At 39.9% G+C, this 23,395-nt stretch overlaps 1 long non-coding RNA gene and 1 pseudogene across 6 annotated transcripts in view; both read right to left on the bottom strand.

The window, feature by feature from the left end:
- LOC111558569 overlaps positions 1 to 23,395 on the bottom strand; it is a 243,718-nt gene that overhangs the window by 29,499 nt on the left and 190,824 nt on the right. For 3 of the 6 annotated variants that reach the window (XR_006592311.1, XR_006592314.1, XR_006592312.1), the window contains 2 exons: positions 1,503 to 1,609; positions 781 to 902 (listed from right to left, as the gene is read on the bottom strand). The exons of 2 other annotated variants lie outside the window; for them this stretch is intronic. This is a non-coding gene — a long non-coding RNA (uncharacterized LOC111558569). Of the gene's footprint in view, positions 1 to 500; positions 554 to 780; positions 903 to 1,502; positions 1,610 to 23,395 lie in introns of all 6 variants that reach the window. One more of the 6 variants, XR_006592313.1, reaches the window with a different exon arrangement.
- LOC111558638 lies at positions 16,186 to 16,286 on the bottom strand (annotated as a pseudogene).

Raw genomic sequence — 23,395 nt, 5'->3', positions numbered from 1 at the left:
TAGAAAAATCGTTATATTGGGGCACCTGGGTGGCTCAGTCGGTTAAGCGTCTGACTCTTGGTTTCAGCTCAGGTGATGATCTCATGGCTCATGAGTTTGAGCCCCATGTTGGGCTCTGCACTGGCAGCATGGAGCCTGCTTGAGATTCTCTCTCTCTCTCCGTCTCTCTCCCTCTGTTTCTACCCCTCCCCTGCTCATGCTCTTTCTCTCTCTCAAAATAAATAAGCATCAAAAAATTAGAAAAATCATTATACATATGCTCATTTAACAAGGACTCCTGAAGTTGTCTATACACCTAGAAGTGTGGGTAATGGATTGCCTGTCCACTTCACATTCATGGTCAATTTTTAGCGTCCATCAAGCGTCTTCCCCCACCTGAAAGAGTAAAGTTCAGTGCACAATGTGATAAGCATAGAGACATGAGAATTTAATCTTGTTGAGGATATAACCAGCCCTGTTGAATATTTCCAGGAAAAAGTTCATTAAAACCATCTACTTACCCAGTTGAGGAGTCCCTACTTCCACACTCCCACTGCAGTGTTCTTGAACATCTCTGCATAAAAGGAAGTTATGAAGCAACCCCTTTTATTGCTGAATAATTCTAGTGTTCTTCCACATCAGGGTAAGTTGTCACTACCACCCCTGGTCATTGTCCTTCTCTCTGAATCCAGATAGAATGAACCCAACCTCACTTCCACAAACAGTTATTTGCATATTTGAACATTTCTCATGTTTCCATTCACATTTCTGGATCTTTGCTTCCTCAGCCTAAAATCTTACACTTCCTCAGTTGCAGCTCTTTAGAAGGATGTTCAGGTTCCTCATCATATGAATGTCTCCTCCTGGATATACTCCAATTTTTTAGTGTTTCCATTAGGCTATGGCACCTAAATCTGGACAATCTTAAATGATTGCCAAGCCGTTAAGGAAGGGATAGATAATTCCACGGTCCCCAGTGAGGTTTTCAGCAGCAAAGTCTTCTGTGCAATAGAAATTTCAGGGCCCTCTGAGAATCAATCACTTAGTGGATTCTCTGCTATTACGGGGAAATAAAATAGTGACCCAGGAATCTCTACCTACATTGACCGACCCTGAGGGATATTAATAACACGTTGATTCTGCACATGAGGAAGGTTTTCACCCACACCTCACTCTCTTAAGAGCTAACTTTCCAAATCAGCCATGAGGTTAATTCTGAAAACATGTTCATCATCGACTATCTTATGTGCCAGTCCCAATCCAGATGGCATTTGACTTAACACTTCATTAGCTAACAGAATGGCGACCTCTAAAAATGAGATTTGTCTGGCTTCTTCTTTGTATACATTTGGACTAATTTTCAATCCCCTAATTAAACCTTTCTCTGATTGACAGAAGCTCATGACAAGCAGATAGGCTGATGGAACTAAACATTTTCAGTTTTCTCTTTAAGACAGTAGACATCCAGAACATTGGAGAGAAGAGAAATTTGGTGAAAGTGAGAAATCATACACAAAGGATACGAGCATAAGGATAACGTCAGAAGAGGCCTTTGACTGGACGGAGGAAGGATCTCAGGGAACGTGTGGACAGGAACGGTCCTCTATTCACTCTCCAGGAAGTCAAGCTCCTAAGACGAATACACGAATACACCCTCGGATGGTTACCTTCGCTCAGGCAGTCAAAAGCAGCCCCTCTTTCCTGAGCCCCACAGCATAGCACGTAATGAGACAGGGAGCACTGACCACAGAGTCCGTAGACATGGGTGTGAGGACCGACTCACTCTTTCTTGGCAAAGCATGTTGGTCTCCTCTCTGAACCTCAGATAATGACAGCCAACTGCTTACATCTCAAGAATTACTGAGCTTCAAGTTATATAGGTTGGGGAACAGTCTTTGTGTTACTGTGAAGGGTTATAGAACGGTAAGACATCAATAATACCAAATCCTGCCTCATAGAATTATTTATACATACCACCCACTAGCAAATAAATGCTAGACAGCAGGACTTGCTGTCATCTCAGCCCCCTCTGTATCTAGCACAGTCCCTGTCATGCATAAGAACTTGATAAATGTTTGCCGAATTGACATCCATTGAACTGAATCACTGAGACGGTGCCCTGCACCGTCTTTGGGGGCAATTGTAGAATCTCATTTTACATCATCACCATCACCTTGCTCTGAGCTGACATGAGGAAGTGTGCAATAAATGATGAGTGAATGAATGAATAAATTGCGAGGAGCTGAAAAGATGGTTCTCAACTCAGAATGCACTTTAGAGTCGCCTGGGGTGCTTTTAAAAATCAATCTCTGGGACCCTGCCCCAGAGATTGATTTTTAAAAGTTCCCCGGGATAGTCTAATATACCATCAAGGTGGAGAACCCATCACTTCAAACAATGGGAAAATGTAAGGAAGAGCCCTCCCCCACACTTCTTTTTCTAACCACTCTAGGTTTTAGATTCTTGAGGGAAATAAAGCATTCTGAAAGCTATCACACTCTCAAATGGAAGAGTGATGTGGGTACTGCTTTTTAGAAAACACTGTCAAGAAGTGCTTTCCATCCGTGCTGGCTGATGGACCTCTTGGCAGCTATCACCCTGGCAGACACTTGACCTGGATATGGCCGAGCTGGGAAGGCGAGATCAGCCACCAGGGCCATCACTCGGGACTTCTGTGAGCCCAGATGTTCTGAGAGGTTGCCACCTTGTGGTCACTCTTCAGCGAAAGCTGTACGCTTTTTAGCACCTTCCTTAAAACAAGTTTATCTCAGGCGGCTGTTGGCTTTTCTCTTTCTCAAATCATATGCAAAGCCTGCTGGCATGTATTCTGATATTTCTGGAAAGAGGAAACAAGGAAGAGAGGGTTCTCGGCTCTCCGTGGTGAAAAGAAGGCTTCAAATATTAACACCAGGCAGGACATAGCGGTTATATGAGTGGGTGATTTATTTATCACAGTTGAATAGTGAGTGATAGAGGTCGAGAGAGGATAATGTACTCAAAATAATCCAGGCTTCATTTCTAGGGGGAAGGTATGGGTTACGTCAAACCCATTTATAAATCTTTACTTTCATGAGAAAAAAGTAGAAGAGTAACAGAGCCATCATTCTCATTTGACAGAGAGAACAAGGCCCCAGGTGTTAATTGTGTTTGTCAGAGTTGCATGAACTCAGGCTGGGAACCAACCTTTTATTTTTAATTTTTTTGAACATTTATTTATTTTTGAGAGGCAGAGAGAGACAGAGCATGAGTGGGGGAGGGGCAGAGAGCGGGAGACACAGAATCCGAAGCAGGCTCCAGGCTCCGAGCCATCAGCACAGAGCCCGACGCGGGGCTCGAACTCACAGACCGCGAGATCATGACCTGAGCCACAGTCAGATGCTTAACCGACTGAGCCTCCCAGGCGCCCCAACAACCAACCTTTTAAACCAATGTCTTCAGAAAATGAGATTCCTTTTTATACTAAAAGGAAAAATTTACACTAAAAGGAAAAATCCAGTCTTGACATTTGAGTTTCTACACAAATTCAAATGTGAAGACTGGATGTAAATGTGTGTATGTAGGAAACAATGTACACACATACGCATATACACAGACCCATGTGTATATTTTTGTTAAGCTTATTTATTTATTTTGAGAGAGAGAGAGAGAGAGAGGGAGAGCATGAGTGGGGGAGGGCACAGAGGAAGGGGGAGAGAGAATCCCAAGCCGACAGCACAGAGCCCAAGGTGGGGCTCCATTTCACTAACCACGAGATCATGATCTGAGCCGAAATCAAGAGTTGGACACTTACCTGGCTGAGCCACCCAGGTGCCCCAACCCACATATTTTTTAAAAAACATTCATAATGAGGACTAATTGCATGATAGAAAATTTCACTTCATGAAAAATTTTACTTTACAATATTGTTTAAGAAATATTTTTTTCAAAGACACAAACTAGTATCTGTATTCTCAAGTTTTGTCAGACCTGCTGTAATGGATACGTGAGATTCACCAAAAGGGCACCTGGAAACTAATATGAGGTATGAATTTTATTCTTCACACCAGATTACTTTTCAAGTAGATTAAATATATGAAGGTGCGGAGAGCTGTCCCTGGGTCCACACTGACCTGGGTTTGTGTGTCAACCCAACAATGAGCTACAAAACCCTGCAGAATTTGCTTGAACTTCTGGGGCATCAGTTTCCTCACCGACAAGTAATAATAGTAAGGACAACTTGTCAATAATTCTTATGGTTGTTAAATAAAAGAAATAACTCCAACCAGAGATCCTAAGACAGAAAGTACCCAAACAGTAAATGAATCGTGAATAGTTTTATCTTCACTACGATTTTCTTTGAATGTTTGTCTAGTTGATCTCATTGATAATCAATGGGGTACTACACCACTCTAGATGCCAAGGACTTTAGCAGGGTGCAGGAAACAAACCATTCACATCATCAGAAAAAAATATGAAAAGGAGGTTTCAGACAGCTAAGAGAAGTTGGGGAAATTGCTGAATAGATTCGCATGGGATAAATTGAAATTTGAGTGCAGTTTTAGGAAGTAATTTTATTGGAACAATAGCTTTATCAGTCAATGGACATTTGACTGTATTCAGCCTACCCACCTTTTGATTCCCACCTGACTGTGTCATGAGCCAGCTGGTGTCCAGAAAGCAAATCTTGAAGAAACAGGCTGTAAGCTTCAGAAACCATAGGCCACATGCTCAGAAATTACTGCTAAATGATGTGACTTCAGAAGCTTAGAGACAAAGACTTCCCAAAACAAAATCTCTAGGCCACACACTAGACACTAGAGGTGGAAGAGGGGAATTTCTACTGAAACTAGGAAACCTTCCTCAGGGCTACATGTGAAATACTTGGTCCTCTACTTTAGAATACAAAGGCCTGTATTCATCCTGTTTCTTTTTTGTTTCCCTCCAGCACTCGTAGAACGAGGGAAGCATGGTGGTTGTGCAATGAATGAACACACAAAATTAAAAAAAAAAAGATTGTGACATGGGTAGTATCTATCCTTACACAACACATGGGGATGGGGGGTCTAGAGATAGATGAGCAAAGCCTTTAAAAATGAAATCATTGGGTGACTCAGTCAGTTAAATGTCCGACTTCACCTCAGGTCATTATCTCGTGGCTCATGAGTTCAAGCCCCACATCGGGCTCTGTGCTGACAGCTCAGAGCCTGAAGCCTGCTTCGGATTCTGTGTCTCCCTCTCTCTCTGCCCCTCCCCTGCTCATGCTCTGTCTCTCTGTCTCTCAAACATGAATAAATGTTTTAAAAAATATCTTTAAATGAAATCATTGCTCAACATCACTCATCATCAGGGAAATACAAATCAAAAACAGGATGAGATACCATACCACCTCACACCTGTCAGAATAACTAAAATTAACAACACAGGAAACCACAGATGTTGGTGTGGATGTGGGCAAAGGGGAACCCTCTTAACACCGTTAATGGGAATGCAAACTGGTGCAGCCACTCTGGAAGACAGTATGGAGCTTCCTCAAAAAGGTAAAGATAGAATTACCTTATGACACAGCAATTGAACTACTAGGTATTTACCCAAAGGATACAAAAATACTGATTCAAAGGTGTGTGTGTGTGTGTGTGTGTGTGTATACATATATATGAATTTTAGTCTTCACACTGGATTACTTTTCAAGCAGATTAAGTGAATGTGTGTGTGTATATATATGTGTGTATATATATACGTATATGTATATATATACGTATATGTACACATATACATATGTACACATATACATATACGTATATATACATATACATATATGTATGTATACATGTATACATACATATATGTATATGTACATATATGTATGTATACATATACATACATATATGTATACATATATGTATGTATATGTATACATACATATATGTATATACACATATACGTATATATATATACACACACACACATATATGTATCAAAATAAATCAGTCAGAAAAAGACAAATACCATATGATTTCATTCATATGTGGAATTTAAGAAACAAAACAAATGCACATATAGGAAGGAAAGAAAAAGAGAGAGGGAAGCAAACCACACGACAGTCTTAACTACAGAGAACAAATTGAGGGTTGATGAAGGGTGGTGGGTGGGGGATGGGCAAAAGGTATTCAAAAAGGCACTTGTCATGGTGAGGGTGTTGTATATAAGTGATGAATCACTAAATTCTACTCCTGAAGCCAATATCACACTATATGTTAACTAAGTGGAATTTAAATAAAAATGTGAAACAAAAATAAAACAAAATTTAAAAAATAAAATCACTGAATGGATAAAGATGTGGTATACACACACACACACACACACAATGGAGTATTACTCGGCATTCAAAAAGAACGAAATCTTGCCATTTGCAACTACATGCATGGAACTAGAAGGTATTATGTTAAGTGAAATTAATCAGTCAGAGACAGACAAATATCACATGACTTCACTCATATGAAGACTTTAGGATACAAAATAGATGAACATAAGGAAAGGGAAGCAAAAATAATATAAAAACAGGGAGGGGGACATAACATAAGAGACTCTTAAATATGGAGAACAAATGGGGAAATGGGGTAAATGGGTAAGGGGCTTTAAGGAATCTACTCCTGAAATCATTGTTGCACCATGTGCTAACTAACTTGGATGTAAATATTAAAAAAATTAAATAATAATAAAAAATAATAATGATAAAAAATAAAATCATGAAATCACTACCTGTTTTAAGAATGAAGTCTAGACTTAATGACTTAAATCACTAAAAGCTATTGGCAATAAGATCTACATCAGGTTATTAAACGGGGATAAGACATTACTACAACATATCAAGAAACGTCAATGTCAGTAACATAGGAGATGCTCAACGCGGTTGGTGTTCTAAACTGACAGAGTGGATACTTACCTATAAAGTGTGGGTTGAAGGGCACAGGATGATCACAGACCTCCTTCACCTCAAAGGACTTACTTATCAGGATTCTACAGAGCCTGATATTCTGATTTTCTCCCAGTTTAAGGACTGTCTCAAAAAAGATTCCAGTAAAAAGAAAAATATGTTTCCTTGGAAGAAGCCCCATTTGGCCTGGGTTACTTTATCATGTATAGAGGGAAAAACCTGATGTAGAGAGAGTTCGGGAAAGCAGGAAGAAAGAAAAGGAAGAGAGGTTGAGATGGTAATATCCCTCCATCCAACCTCTAGACCTGCACTGTCCTATATGGTAGCCTCTATTCACACATGGATATTTAAGTTTAAATTAAGCAAAATTAAGTAAAATAAAAAATTGAGCTCACCCATCGTATTAGTCCTTTTTCAAGTGCTCAATAGCCCCGTGGGGCTAGTGGCTACCATTTTTGTCAAACAGAACATTTCTATCACTGCAGAAATTTCTATCAGACAGTACTGCCCTAGTGATATATTCCCCCTACAGGGGAATCATATCATAGTCTTGAGAAGCAATGGGTTTTAAAAACAGCTGAACAAGTGGATTCTACTAGAGAAAAACTATCTTGTAGCCCTTCTTAGCTTTTCTGTATCAAGATAAAAAAACCAAGAAGCGGATGTTTTGTTGCAGACTAACTTGCACGGGAAAAGGACAGGATGGGTCACAGGGAAAAAGATGAAGCCATAGCAAGCTAGGGGTCTCTTCCTAAGCAGCCCCAAATGAGGACAGTTCACCTGCGGACACTAAATGGAGACTGATACTGAAACACGTTTTCCTGTAGAGCTTAAGACTAACTATGTGTTGTGTGCAATATGAAGTTCTCATGGCTTGGTGGGATCCTTTGTCATCCTTATGATTTCAAGGTTATAGAACCTCCCCCCCCCCCCCGCCCCAAGCCTGGCCACGTATTTTATAGATAGGGTAGCTGCTACCTGACCATAAGGATTATACAAGAATCAACATTAAAGAGGCTAGCTTCTTTTTTTTAAGTAAGTTATTTGAATTTGAACCCAGGTGTACCCAGGTGTATGTGACTCATAACTCTAAATTATTAAATCATATCATGCTGTTCCTATGAGGAGGAAAAAAATATCATGAAAGGGTATCTTAATTTGGACAGAAATAAGTAAAGGGAAGGCCACAATGGAAGAATCCTCTGTATTGCTTTGGCAACGTTGGGGAACCTATGGCCTGATCATAGTTACGAGAGACACGATATTTATGGCTTCTCTGGGTCTCAGTACCCTCTTCTGTAAAGTAAAGAGGTTGGACCAAAAGATCTTAAGCTCCTTTCAATCCTACATAATTGTTTAATACCCTATATTTCTATAAAGCATTCAATGTGAAGCCTTTTAAGTGAGGATTACTTTATTATCTAGTAAAAATGGTTTTATTGGCACATATATTTTTAGTGCTAAGAATGGACATCAGTGCACATTAGCTAGCCACAAAACTGATAGTTAACAAATTAACTCAGTAGCCGATTTCTCCAGTGCATGTGAACCCTAAAAGGATATTTTAATTAAAAATAAATTATTTTTTAAAAATAGGACTACTGTCCATTTTTGCCAGATTCATTACCTGGAAAATGTTTGCATATATATGGGATCTTCATATGCATGTGTGTTAGTTTCTGCCCCTCCTGTTCCCCCAAGCGAAACATGTTTATGCTTGAAGCTGTTTTGTGAATCCCAAGAAAGCATTTGAAGAAAATTAAAAATCTCTGCCAAAAACTATAACCATCACCAAGCTTGGTCATAAACTTTAATTGGAAAACTGATATTATGTATCTTTATTACACTTTGAAAACATGAATAATATATGTAATCGTCCGAGGGCTGAGCTATGAACATTGCTTTATTGTTCAAACATAAATAAAAGTGTACTATATTATCAATTAGTGTCCAGCTTCTTTGGGAAAGTGAGAATAAAATCTGTTAAACCTCAGCTGGTGATTTACATTCTCAAACATCTTTACTCACAAGCCTAAAAAGCAGGCTGGTAACAGTCGCCAAAACAGTTGCCAAGACAACTTATCTCTGGATTTAGTACCTACTGCATCAGGAAAGACGCCTACGAGGAATTTAATTAACTAACGCCTCAGCCTCTTTGGCCAAAAAAGGATGGATTTTCCTTTAACTCAAAGTCCCTAGAGAACGAGATTCAATGGAACGAGGGTAGACGCAGACACACGAGATAGACATACACATGCGCACTCACAGATGCTGGGATTTAATTATAATACAAGGCTAGTTTTCAGGTGGGTTGACATAGAATCTGCCTCAGTAGTTCATACATATTTACTGAATAAATGTAAATAAACATGTAGCTATAATGCTCTATGTATTTATATTATATTATAGATGTTATATATAATATAAATGTATATATTACAAATATATATTTACATTATGTATGCATATATGTTTGTATTTATATATTTGTTTATATATAATTCATTCATGCATGCATTCATTCATTCATTCACTTTCCTTCTTCTTCCCTCTTCCCAGAAAGAAATAGGCAACTTATGGAAGTTAATTGAAACAAAATTAGCATCACAGATGAATCAGATATAAAATTGATAGGAAGTTTAGAATGTTAGAACGAAGTTTCATCATTGGTTCTGAGCTTCCAGGTAACCATGGCAATAATGGAAGTAGAACAAATTGTATGGTTTACATTACTGCTCACAAAAGGGAATGCTTTTACTCTCCTAAATTCTAACATTATTTTGGGGTGGTTGTTTGAAAACCATACTTAGCATTATAAAATTCCTAGTACCATACGGTTATGTCATGCTCTGTACATGCTTTTTTTCCCATTTAATCCTCACAACTCACCACTAAAGCCCAAAGTCCGCTGAGCTAGTAGAAAGTACTATATGAACCTTGCTTAATAGTGTAATTAGTGTTTACCTGGATTATACATCCTTCTTTCCCACATGCTCCTCCTTTAAATGTCCAACTCAAAGATCAGGATGTGGGGCCGAGCACCAAGCTTTCATACGCTATGCGTTTCAAACACAACTCTAATCTCCCACCTTTGGGTACTTTTTCCCCACAATGGGCAATAGGTGGGTAGTTTTCCCCATCCTTTATGAGCTCCAAATACACATGACAAAAGATCTGCATTCACATGCTGGCAATTTCAGACATGCATAGTGTTGTGTCCTTTTTAAACATATTTGCATGTTTTAATCCTCACAATGAATAAGAGCAAGCAGATGAATACTGATTCTCTGTTTAAAGTGTTTTTTTAATGTTTTTAATGTTTATTTATTTTGAGAGAGAGAGAGAGAGAGAGAGAGAGAGAGAGAGAGAGAGTGTGTGTGTGTATGTGTGTGAGCAGGGGAAGGGCAGAGAGAGAGAGGGAGACACAGAATCCAAAGCAGGCTCCAGGCTCTGAGCCATCAGCACAGATCCCAACACAGGGCTTGAACCCACGAACTGTGAGATTATGACCTGAGTCGAAGTCGGAAGCTTAACCGATTGAGCGACCCAGGTGCCCCAACTGCTTCTCTGTTTATATGCATTAAGAAATACGGGTTCTTTCCATAATTTGGCTATTGTTGAGAGTGCTGCTATAAACGTTGGGGTACAAGCCTAAATGTCCATCAACTGATGAATGGGTAAATAAATTATGGTTTATATACACAATGGAGTACTACGTGGCAATGAGAAAGAATGAAATCTGGCCCTTTGTAGCAACGTGGATGGAACTGGAGAGTGTTATGCTAAGTGAAATAAGCCATACAGAGAAAGACAGATACCATATGGTTTCACTCTTATGTGGATCCTGAGAAACTTAACAGAAACCCATGGGGGAGGGGAAGGAAAAAAAAAGAGGTTAGAGTGGGAGAGAGCCAAAGCATAAGAGACTCTTGAAAACTGAGAACAAACTGAGGGTTAATGGGGGGTGGGAGGGAGGGGAGGGTGGGTGATGGGTATTGAGGAGGACACCTTTTGGGATGAGCACTGGGTGTTGTATGGAAACAAATTTGACAATAAATTTCATATATTGAAAAAAAAGAAATACGGGTTCTGTTAAAACACAAGTCTTTGATCCCTCCTTAGTGCCCATACTTCATATTTCCTTTCTTCCTGTAGATAATCTGGCAACTAAATCGTAACTCATATACCTCCAGGATACTGTTTAGCTCATCAAGCTAGTCATTCGCTAAATAGGAAAGCAATGACTTAATACAGTTTCAGGATATTCCTAATCATCTGCCTCAGGGTAGAATTCTGAGCTAGGCAAGTCTGTCAGGTAGTGTTAGCCCTCTGACTTTGTCCTTCATTGTCAAAGGGTTTTGTTTTTGTTTTTGTTTTGCGATTCTAGAACCTTTTCATTTCCATATGAACTTTCAAAACAGCTTGCCAATTTCTGCACCCCCCCCCCAAAAAAAGCCTCCTGGAATTTTGATTGGGATTGTGTTGAGTCTTCCGATAAATTTGGAGATAACTGACATCTAACATATTGAACCTTTCAACCCACAGACAAAGTACATCTTTCCACTTATGTAGGTTTTCTTTAATTTCTCTCATCAATATTTTACGGTTTTCAATATACAGGTTTTACCCATCTTTGTTAGATTTATCCCTAGGTATTTCCTATTTCCAAATATTTGTTGCTACTATATTTAAATACTACTGAGTTTTGTATATTCTTGTAACCTGCAACTTTGCTAAACTCATTAGTTCTAATATATGTTTTGTATCCATCAAATTTTCTACATAGACAAAGCCACCTACAAGTAAAAATAAGTTTATTTCATCATCTCCAATCTGGATGCAATTATTTTTATTTTTCTTGCCTATTTGCACTTGCTAGAACCTTCAGTAAAATGCTGAATAGAAGGGGGGCGCCTGGGTGGCTCAGTTGGTTAAGCAGCCGACTTTGGCTCAGGTCATGATTTCACGGTCTGTGAGTTCGAGCCCCACGTCGGGCTCTGTGCTGACAGCTCAGAGCCTGGAGCCTGTTTCAGATTCTGTGTCTCCCTCTCTCTGACCCTCCCCCATTCATGCTCTGTCTCTCTCTGTCTCAAAAATAAAGTTAAAAAAATGTAAAAAATAAATAAATAAATAAATAAAAAATCTTGAATAGAAGGGATGAGAGCAGATGTCCCTGACTTGGTTCTGACCTTCAAAGGGAAATAATTCTGTCTTTCATCACTACGTTAACTGTAAGGTTTTTTCATAGATGCTCTTTATCAGGTTAAGGTAGCTTCTCTTCCTAGTTTGCTGACAGCTTTTCTTTTAATGTTTATTTATTTTTGAGAGAGAGTGAGCAAGTGGGGGAGGGGCAGAGAGAGAGGGAGACATAGAATCCGAAGCAGGCTCCAGGCTCAAGCTGTCAGGACAGAGCCCAACGTGGGGCTCGAATTCACGAACTGTGAGATCATGACCTGAGCTGAAGTCAGACGCTTAACCCACTGAGCCACCCACGCGCCCCTGCTGACAGCTTTTTATAAGGAGTTGCTGTTTGCATTTTTCTCTGCCCGCATGCAGTTTTCTTACCTACATATACTGATCCGTCCTCAACTGAAGCCTGGAGAGGGAAACCTCTGAAGCTTTTCAGGGGTCCCTGAGTATGCTGCTCTCTCTCTCTCTTCAGTACCCCACTCATGCCAACTCTAGCCACTTTTTCTTGGACTCCCACGTCCATTTCGCCAACATGGGGAGACCAGCAGATCAGCCTCAGTCCCTCCTGCCGGCGACATAAACTGGAAACTCTCTCAAGGCAGTAATCTGGGATGGCGTAGAGCTCACTTTATTGGTTTTCTGTCTTTCGAGGATTATTGCCCTTTGTTGTGTGATGTCCCATGTCTTAAAAATTATTGTTTCATATATTTTGTCCAGTGTTTTAGTCCTTTCTGAGGTTCAGTTAGTATCAGAGTCCCTGTTATTCCAGGTGGAAGCAGCAATCTTTCCTGGGGAGTTTCTACACATGTACAATCCTAGGCCTTAATCTATACAGAAATCACGGGCTAGGTCTTGAGAATCTGTACATTTTCAAATTTTTTTTTTTTTAATTTACTTACTTTTGAGAGAGACAGAGAGACAGAGTGTGAGCAGGGGAGGGGCAGAGAGAGAGGGAGACACAGAATCAGAAACAGGCTCCAGGGGCGCCTGGGTGGCGCAGTCGGTTAAGCGTCCGACTTCAGCCAGGTCACGATCTCGCGGTCTGTGAGTTTGAGCCCCGCGTCGGGCTCTGGGCTGACGGCTCAGAGCCTGGAGCCTGTTTCCGTTTCTGTGTCTCCCTCTCTCTCTGCCCCTCGCCCGTTCATGCTCTGTCTCTCTCTGTCCCAAAAATAAATAAACGTTGAAAAAAAAAAAAAATTTAAAAAAAAAAAAAAAAAAAAAAAAGAAACAGGCTCCAGGCTCCAAGCTGTCAACACAGAGAACGACACAGGGCTCGAACCCACCAACCACAAGATCATGACCTGAGCCGAAGTCAGACACTCAATCCACTGAACCACCCAGGCGCCCTGAGAATCTGTATATTTTCAAAACTCCACACTGAATTTATTGACAATACTGGCTTGTAAAGTTCAGATTTACCCTTACTTTATATCTCCTGAAACCTGTTCTGTAGGTTAAGTTTCAGAGCATGACAAGGACGCTGGAACCAAGTTCTCTGCCTCTTTAACCTCGGTTTCTTCTCATCCCCATGTGTACAACCACTGTAATGTCTGCTACATTAGTGCTAATGCTGGGAAGGCTAATTTAATTTCATACATTTCAGTAAGGCTTAACATCTACATGTGCAAAAAACCAACTATAATATAAGTCAGGTTGCTCACCAGAAATTGGGTATTTCTTGCACTGTGGTAAATATTACATGCTTGTATCAGATGAGGAAGGACAAAAATTGTTCTCTTATATATATGTAATCATCTTCCTAAAGAGGAAGCCATCAAAGTTTGGATGCAGCGAATATTCTATTCTATTTTTATTCAAGATTTCTATTCTCTTTTGTCCTTTATGTGTTACTGGATTCCTTCCCAAGATAATACCACTCCAATAATCGTATTGCCCAATGGTATTGGTTACTCTTAGACATGTTTTAAAATACATGGGTAGTCATCTCTTCGTGATGTCTTCTCACAAAATTCTAGGTGGCTTTACTTATTTCCACCCCTGAATGCTTAACGTGTAGGGCACATAGTATTTTAGCTTTCTTCACGGTGCACTAACAATGTGTATTTGGATGATGACACCTGTACATTCTCAAATGAATTTTCCCAGGTAACTGATTTCATGGAAATTGTTGACTTCCTATTTCTCCTATTCAGTTATTCTAGAAATATTCAGAAATGGAGAATATATGATAATACATTACATAATATGAATATATAATTATGAACACATTTATGATTACATAATTTAAAGATACATATAATATGAATATAGATTTATTTCTTATTTTCTGGTATTCTGCCTGGGAACATCTGAAAAACAGATAACTGAGCTATATTAAGTTTAATTAATATTAAACAGCATTAAGTTGGCAAGTCCCCTGATTCCTGTGCTGCCTGGTTTCTGATCTCGTGGGTATCTAAAGTGGCTTACAATGGCTGAATATGTGAGGAGTTGTTTTTCTATTTGGGGTTCTTTGGTAATGAGCACACCCTGATAGTAACGCCTTAGGATTGCCTGTGCCCCCACTGATATACCGCTGATTTTTAGGGAGTCAAGAAAAATCCCTTTGGCGGGGCCTAATCCCTTCATGCAAATGTTAACTCTATGAAATTTTATCTTTCTGTTCTTCAGATCATCTTTAAATTATTCATAGCCTAACAAACAATGTGTGAACAAAAGAAGAGAATTTTGTTATACTTCAACAAGTTGATTGAAGTTTACTTATTTATTTTGAGAAAGAGAGAGAATGGGGGAGGGGCAGAGAGAGAGGGAGAGAGAGAATCCCAAGCAGGCTTTGTGCTGGCAGCACAGAGCCCAACACAGGGCTTGAACCCACAAACTTTGAGATATGACCTGAGCGCAAGTCAAGAGTCAGGCGATTAACCAACTGAACACGAGCTGCCCCCAACAAATTGATTGGCTGTAACCATTCAAGCCATCCAGCAAGGGAGCTTTCAAAAATCTTACCATCCAGGTCATATCACAGCCAAATTAGAATCTCTGGGTTGGACTTAGGTACCAATACTCTGAAGAGTCATGTAGGAGAGGTTGGGAATCCATAGGCCTATAATAGCAGGGAGCTTGCTAACACCAGACCCAGGATAAGTACCCAGCTCATATTTGAGTAGCCACAAAGAGCCTCTCCACTTCCCTCTAGACACCTCTCCAGCTAAGAATTATTGTGCCCTCCAAGGAAAGTGTTATCTTTAAATGAACAATTTTTTTCTTTAATTGTGGTAAAATACACACGTAAAATTTACCATCTCAACCATTTGTTGGTTTTTTTTTTTCATTTTTTTTTCAACGTTTTTTATTTATTTTTGGGACAGAGAGAAACAGAGCATGAACGGGGGAGGGGCAGAGAGAGAGGGAGACACAGCATCAGAAACAGGCTCCAGGCTCCGAGCCATCAGCCCAGAGCCTGACGCGGGGCTCGAACTCACGGACCGCGAGATCGTGACCTGGCTGAAGTCGGACGCTTAACCGACTGCGCCACCCAGGCGCCCCAACCATTTGTAAATGGACAGTTCAGCAGCGTTAGATATATTTACATACTTTGCAACAGATCTCGAGAACATTTTTATCCTGCAACCCTGGAACTCTATACCCACTGAACGCCGACTCCCTATTTCCTCCCCCTTCCATTCCCTGCAAAACATTTTATTTTCTGTTTTTATGAGTTTGACTACTTTAGATACCTCATATAAATGGGATCATATAGTGTATGTCTTTTTGTGACTGCTTATTTCACTTAGCATAATATCCTTAAGATTCATCCATGTTGTAGCAAGCGGCAGGATTTCCTTTTTTTTTTTTTTTAGCTGAATAATATCCCACTGCATGTGTATACCACATTTTCTTTACCCATTCATCTGTCCACGGATATTTGGATTACTTCTACCTCTTGGCTATCGTGAGTAAAGCTGCAATGAACTTGGATATGCAAATGTCTCTTTGAGATCCTACTTTGAGTCATCTTGGATATATACCCAGAAGGGGGATCATATGGTACTTCTATGTTTAATTTTTGAGGAATCTCCATAGCTGTTTTCCATAATGGCTGCATGATTTTTAATTCCCACCAACAGTGCATGAGGGTTCCAAAAAATATGGAATGCTTCGAGAATTTGCATGTAATCCTTGTATAGGGGCCATGCTGATCTTCTGTATTGTTCCAATTTTAGTATACGTGCTGCTGAAGCAACCACTAATGAAAAACTTTTTAGATAATTTTCAGAACTTATTAATAAATCCCATGGGAGTGACAGCTTGAGTCTCCCAAATTTATAAAAACCGCATGTTTGAATAATTCATTTTAAGAGGAATCTGATAAATGGTCAAGGCAAAGTTACTAAAGGGAGCCCTCAAAGCATAGTCCCCAGACCGGATCATCAGCCTCATTTGGGAATGTGCTAGAAATGCAGATTCTTAGGCCCCACCCCAGACTTACTGACTCAGAAATTCTGTGGGTAGGATCCAGCAACTTGTTTTTTAAAAGGTTCCTAGTTTTTGAAGCATACTAAGGTTTGAAATGTTCTTTCAGTTATGATTTTATGGATCTTAAAAAGAATCCTCTAAGCTCTGAGACTTTTTCTATTGATGCTGGTAATGTCAATGAATATATTCCTTTCTGTTTTATTTTGCTTTTTGTTGTCTGTCTATTGCTTATTTGTTTGGTAAAACAGCCTTGCTGTAAGTATCAGTGACTTCAGGATTAAAAGCTAGCTTAGGCAGTAGTTTATAGTATAAACTGTAACAATATTAACTTCTTGGTCATTATGTATTCTGTAAAATGAGGAGACTAGACCAAAGATGGTGAATATCTGCCTTACACCACTTTTCCAGAGCCCAAGGCAGACATTGCTAATTGATCAAGACACTCTACCCCACCCAGCCCATGTAGAATCCTATAATCCTTCTTAACACAGCCTTACCAATGAATTAGACTTATGAGATGAAATCCATTTGCCACCACATAATCTTTATTGTCCCTTCTAGCTATGTCCTCAAATAATATGCACTCCAAACACTATCCATTCTAGGGTGTTCTCTAGAACTGTAAATACTCAGTGAGCTTAGTTTCCTCAACTATAAGATAATACTAATGTTATCTACTTCATGGGGTGTCTTCTTTAGGAGTCTTTAGGAAGATTAAATGAAATATTATATTTGAACCAGCTAGATCAGTGCTAGGCATAAAGTTTTAAAAGTATCATTAAACTTTAGTTCCTGCATTCTTTACAATTTTTTCTGACCACTCACCTTGGTCGACAACTACAACTGATCAAGCGCAGTGCTGCTCTGAGAAGCATGAGTGCTCCTGGTACTGACCTGGCAATGATGAGGATTGACTGATTTCTTAGCCTTTGCTTCCATTACAGTGCTTCCCTCATCATTCTGCTTACCAAGTCTGCACTTTGGCTGAACTAGTGCCTTTGGGTGAAAAAGGAGCCCTTTTACTTCTTAGTTAATCTAATCTCACAACAGAAAAAATCAAAATGATTATATTATCCAGCACAAAACTAAACTCAGAATACATATAACCAACCTTTTCATGCTGACTTAGTAAGATATTAACGAGCAGGTTTCCCTCCTGGAGTAGATGTACAGAAGTTAAGATTTATTGAGGACTATGCATGCACAAAAGCTCTGTTAGCCAATTTGCTGTTATATCTGATTTATTCCCCACAAGAAGACTTTAAGACACGCACAACTACATTGTTTCTGATTTACAGATGAGAACACTGAGATCCAGAGAAGTTAAGAAACATAACCAAAGTCATAAGCTTGAAAAAGGGGATCAACTACCTAATTTGCAGAGCCCAGGGAAAAGTAAAGATGCAGGGCTTCTTATGTGAAAGATTATTCAGAATTTCAAGGCAGAGACTGAAGATCATTAAGCCAAGCTCAGGGATCTCTGCACGGGATCCAACCTACTGCACAGGTTGTAGGTTCGTGAAGTTGGCCTTACCGGCGTCAGAAAAGATTCTAAAACTTGTGTCATTTCTCTATTCCAACAATGGGAAAGGCAAGTCACCCAGCAGGAAGTACATCTTGGAGCCCTGGCCCCAGAAAGACAGTGAAGAGCTACAGAGAGTAAGAGTGAAACCCAAAGAACCCAGTCAGCTTCATGGGTTTGACAAGAGATCCCAAGGAGCAGCCCCAATAGATGAAGCAGCATTGGATTTGAGTCAGAAAACCTGGGCTCAGATATTGCCTTGGAAACATTATTTGAATGATCTCAAGCAAGTCATTGAGCCCTACTAAGCCTCTGTCTCCTCCACTGAAGAAGTGAGGGTCCACTACCTTTTCTTAATTCACAGATTGAACCACTACAGGGGTTGAAGCACATAACTGCACACAGTATGCAGACAAGTACGTGAGGATAGCACCTTTGGAGCCATTAACTGCAGCCCCAACGCTCTACCCCAACTACCTCTTGTATCCAATGATTTAAGTGGGTGCTAAAGGGTCTCTAGGGCAGGATGAAAATCTAAACTGTGTTCAATAATGGGATACTGACATAGAATGGCAGATGGTTGAACTACAGGGAGGTTAACTAAAGGCTGCAGGGACCATCTAGGAGAATTCATTGAACACTTAATAGGTTCTGAATCATCATCTTGGGTACAAATTGTTTTTAATATTAACAGTGAATGACTCTGAGATTATAAAGCATCTATCTAGATTGCAAAAAAAAAATGCATTTCTTTACTTTCTTTTCTTCCTGGTCCTCCCCTCCCATAATCACTCCAAGAATTTCAGCATTGCTTTTTTGGCTTCGGTCCAAAGAATTATGATCATGTTGGGGAAAGAATATGTACAAGCTGTCCATTGTGTTGAACACCCTTTTCTCCTTAGCTGTTGTTATTGCCAGTGGTCTATAGCATCCCTCACAGAGTTCAACTGTCTACAGCAGTGACTGAGACATGCCCACCATTATTGGTTTGAGAGGAAAGTATACTGTTTCAGGGAGCGAGCCATTCTCTCTTTGTGTGGTAATCTGCCATGATTACATGAGATGAGTGGCCTTGAGTCCAATGTCACAGCTCAAGGTCTCATAGCCTGCATCCACATATACTAATGGATATTTTTGTGAGACTCATCCATAGGACAGGTGGATAAGATTAGAGAAGAGTCTACCATCAGCCACACAATGTACCTAGTGCTAGATCTCTACTAAGGTGGGGAGGCAGGTGTAACACTACTTTATCCCACTCCAAAAGGTCAGCCTCATATCTTCTTACCATTTCCTAGCAAGGTGAGAGTAAATAAAGATTTTTCCTTAAGAACCTGGGGCTTCACCACATTGGGGCTGCCATTGTTAGTTGCTCTGCCACTGCGTTCAGCTGCAAGTGGTTGAGCTCATCCTTGCCTGTCTCCATGAGATCAAGAGCAATTTATCTGCCTCTCTCCTACCTTCTTAATGACCCCCAGGATTGATGTCTATCTTCCCATATTTCCGTCCTTGACCTCTAAGACAATAATTACTTTGATCTCCCTCTCTCCTTTGATGATTCACCATTTACTCAACAGATATTTATTGAGCACTTGGTAATAACCAGGCACCATTCTAGACACTCAAAATTCAAGAGTGAACAGAAAATCATCCCTGCCTTCACAAAGCTTACATTCGAGCCCCAAGGTCTATTTTATTTCCTTTCTCAATTAGTGGAAGTTCAAAGGATACTCACTTCATATCACCCAAAGGCCCCAAATGTAACCTCCTAAATAAAACAGCACGAGTTGGTATATTTTCAAGGTCTAAACTGTTTAGTGTTATTTAGTCAGCATGTAAAATTTTAAGAGAAAGGAAGAAGTAGGTTTGACACAATAGGAACAAAAGTCCACATTGGACCTTAAGAGTTAAAGTAAGAAATCATGGGGCACCTGGTTGGCTCAGTTGGTTAAGCATTCAACTTTGGCTCAGGTCATGATCTCACTGTTCATGGGCTCGAGCCCTGCATTGGGCTCTGTGCTAACAGCTCAGAGCCTGGAGCCTGCTAAGGATTCTGTGTCTCCCTCTCTCTCTGCCCTTCCCCCACTCATGTTCTTTCTCTCTCTGTCTCTCTCTCTCTGTCTCTCTGTCTCTCTCTCTCTCTCTCTCTTTATCTCTCTCTCTCAAAAATAAACAAACATTAGAAAAGATTTTAATAGGAAAAAAAGTAAGAAACCAAACTTCTGGGTGCATTATGGAGAACATTTCTTGAAGCAAACTTAAACCAGCCCTTGTGGCTGTTTTATAAAAAGGGTGACAAATCCCAAGCAACAATGCCATGGAACCTTTTTCAGAAGGTGTAATCTGTGGGACAAAATTCAATGATTGAATCACTGCTTTATTTTACTTACTTCTATCCTGTGATCATTCCAAGAACCCCAGCATGACTGGCTCTCTTAGATATCACAGTCAATGGGGTGTTGGATGAATGGATTCACCCAGCAATCCATTAAGTGCTGATGAAAAGGAATCATAGCCTTGGAAGCAGGAACCATGTATACCCCACATAGAGAAGCTACAACACTCTTAAAATCAAAAGCCCAGAAGGTGCTGAAGCTAAGAGCTTACTTAGTAGAAGAGAGACAGGGTGATAGGAGGGATGGTCCAAGGGAAGTAGTGAGAGTGGAATTTGAAGGCAGATTCCAACTGTGAGTCATGACCTAGATTGGCATAAACTCCTGTGAGAACCTCCTCCCCTCTCATCCCACCACGAGACATGAAGGAGATCAGAGAAAGAATAGAATAGTTAAGAGTGGCCTGGGTTCCGCAGTTAAGCAGGTAATGGTTGGGGCCTAAGTTGTCATTCTGAATTCACAGTGTAAAACCACAAGTGTCCTGTGATATTTGCCTTAAACACCTAGCTGCTTCTCCCCCTGCCATTCTGAGAGTGATAGAAACTGATGGAATCATTAGCAGATGCCCCAGTATCATAGTCGTCTCTGTCACCCTCTTCACCAAATCACTCCACATTTTGTTCTACTTGGTGACTGGTGGGTAGGCTGTAACTGACAGAAGAATCTAAAATACCATCTTGTCAAGCACAAGTCTAAACTAGGTCTGCATGACTTCACGGGTTTAGGACAAGGGTTAAGAAATATCTAATTTTAGCAGATTGAAATTTGCAGAAGTGTTGAGAGCCAGAAAAAAAAATCCTTAATACTCAATAAGGGATCCTGCTGAGACATCCAAAGCACCTCAAGTTTTTAACACCTTTTAAAAATCACTTATTCTCATGCTTGTGTACTGCATGATCTTATTTATGGTCAGGAAGACCCAGAATACTATCTCATCCTTGCCACTAGCTGTGTGACCTTGGTCTAATTACTCTTCTTTTTTAGATCTCAAATTTTTCAATGAAGGTAATAATAACTACCTTTTGTGACTGATGCAAACATTAAATGAAATGATAGAAGTGTGAGGGTTTAGTAGTCTACATTCTATTATAGCTTCTCAATATTTGCTTAATGATAAATGATTACATGAATGAATATTAATACATGGGAAAACATTTATTTCCTTTTCTTATATATTCTCATTCCAGAGTCATCTAAGACATGAACATAAAACATAAACACTATTTTTTCATAAGAATTTATACTTTATAAAGTGAAACCTTGCATGTCTCGTTTAATCCTCCTAAAAGCTCTTGAGAGACAGTTTAAGCTGGGGTTATCACTTCCATCTTACAGAAAGGGATGCAAAGGGCAGTATTTTTTATTATCCAAATCCATGCAGTTAAAGGACAGAAGGAAGGAAGGAAGGAAGGAAGGAAGGAAGGAAGGAAGGAAGGAAAGAAGGAAGGAGGCAGGAAGAGAAGGAGGCAGGAAGAGGGAGGGAGGAAAGGAAGGAGGGACTCAAGCTCAGATTTTCCAACTCGAACTCCATATTTTTTTCCATTTTGAAAACCACCATCCCACATATCCTTGAAAACTGAAGGAACCCATCTGTCGTCATTGGACCAGTTATTAACACAATCAAAATAGACATTTCCTTCCTGACTAAAATGAATTAATGGCTTAATCTGTCTACAATATCATTCCTGGACAACACAAGAGGCTTTCTCATATAAGGCTGTCAGAAAAGATTCAAACTCAGAAAAAGCAATCTTTTAACTATCTTCAGTTGTGCTAACTCCAAGGTGGCTTCGAGGGAAGCGAAGATCAGGACACAGTCATCTCAGATGTGTCATTCTTAGTGTTCTGACCTGCCAGTCAGTACCTAGAACAATTGCAAATAAAGCCATGGGTAGGTTTAGGATGAAAGAGACCTTTTATATCAGACACCAAAGAGGTGGACTAAGTCAGAAATTCCAAGAACACTTGGCCACCTAAATGGAATGATGTAGTTAGAGAGGGAGGGAGCCAAACCATGAGAGACTCTTAAAAACTGAGAATAAACTGATGGGGGAGGTGGAGGGTGGGGGAAAGTGGGTGATGGGCATGGAGGAGGGCACCTGTTGGGATGAGCACTGGGTGTTGTATGGAAACCAATTTGACAATAAATTTCGTATTATAAATAAATAAATAAATAAATAAATAAATAAATAAATAAATAAATGGAACGATGTCCTGAAATTAAGTAGACAAATAAAGGTAAGGGTGTCTGGGTTGCTCAGTCGGTTAAGCATCTGACTCTTGGTTTCAGCTCAGTTCATGATCTCGTGGCGTAAGGAATTCGAGCCCTGCATCAGGCTCTGTGCTGACAGTGCACAGCCTGCCTGGGTTTGTCTTTCTCGCTCTCTCTCTGTACCTCCCCTACTCATGCTGCCTCTGTCTCTCTCAAAAATAAATAAATAAACTTAAAAAAAATTAAGGGTAGAGGGATGTATAAATATTTACTGAATGTGTACTACAAGCTAAGCACTAAGGTGAAAACTCTAGATATGGTACCCTATTTAATCCCTCCATATACCTAAAAGGTAGATATTTTTAATTCTCATTGTACAAAGAAGATTCTGTAGCTCACAGAATTTAAGTTACTTGTCCAGAATTAGTGGCTGAGCTTCAGTCTGAACCCCGACTTGTCTGAACCCAAAGCCCGTGTTTTATCACCTGGCTAGGAATTTTCTACTAGCAGTCCACAGATGAGAGCAGGGCTGACAGAAAAAAGACAACTGTAGTTATCCCTGTCCCTTTTTAACATCAATATGCTGATTCAGTACATCTGAGATGGATCCCACACTTCCAGATCTTTAACAAGTTTTCTGGGTTATTACAAGGGACAGCTAAGTATGAAAAGAGACGCCATGTTGCCTACTCAGGAGACAAAGACATATTTCTTACAGCCATGGTGCACCCAAGGTGCAATGCCCTTTC

The sequence above is a fragment of the Felis catus genome, chromosome F2, assembly GCF_018350175.1.
Source record: "Felis catus isolate Fca126 chromosome F2, F.catus_Fca126_mat1.0, whole genome shotgun sequence".
Taxonomy (NCBI): Eukaryota; Metazoa; Chordata; class Mammalia; order Carnivora; family Felidae; genus Felis; species Felis catus.
The sequence above is the reverse complement of the archived record's forward strand: the minus strand, read 5'-3'. Positions and strand labels throughout refer to the sequence as shown.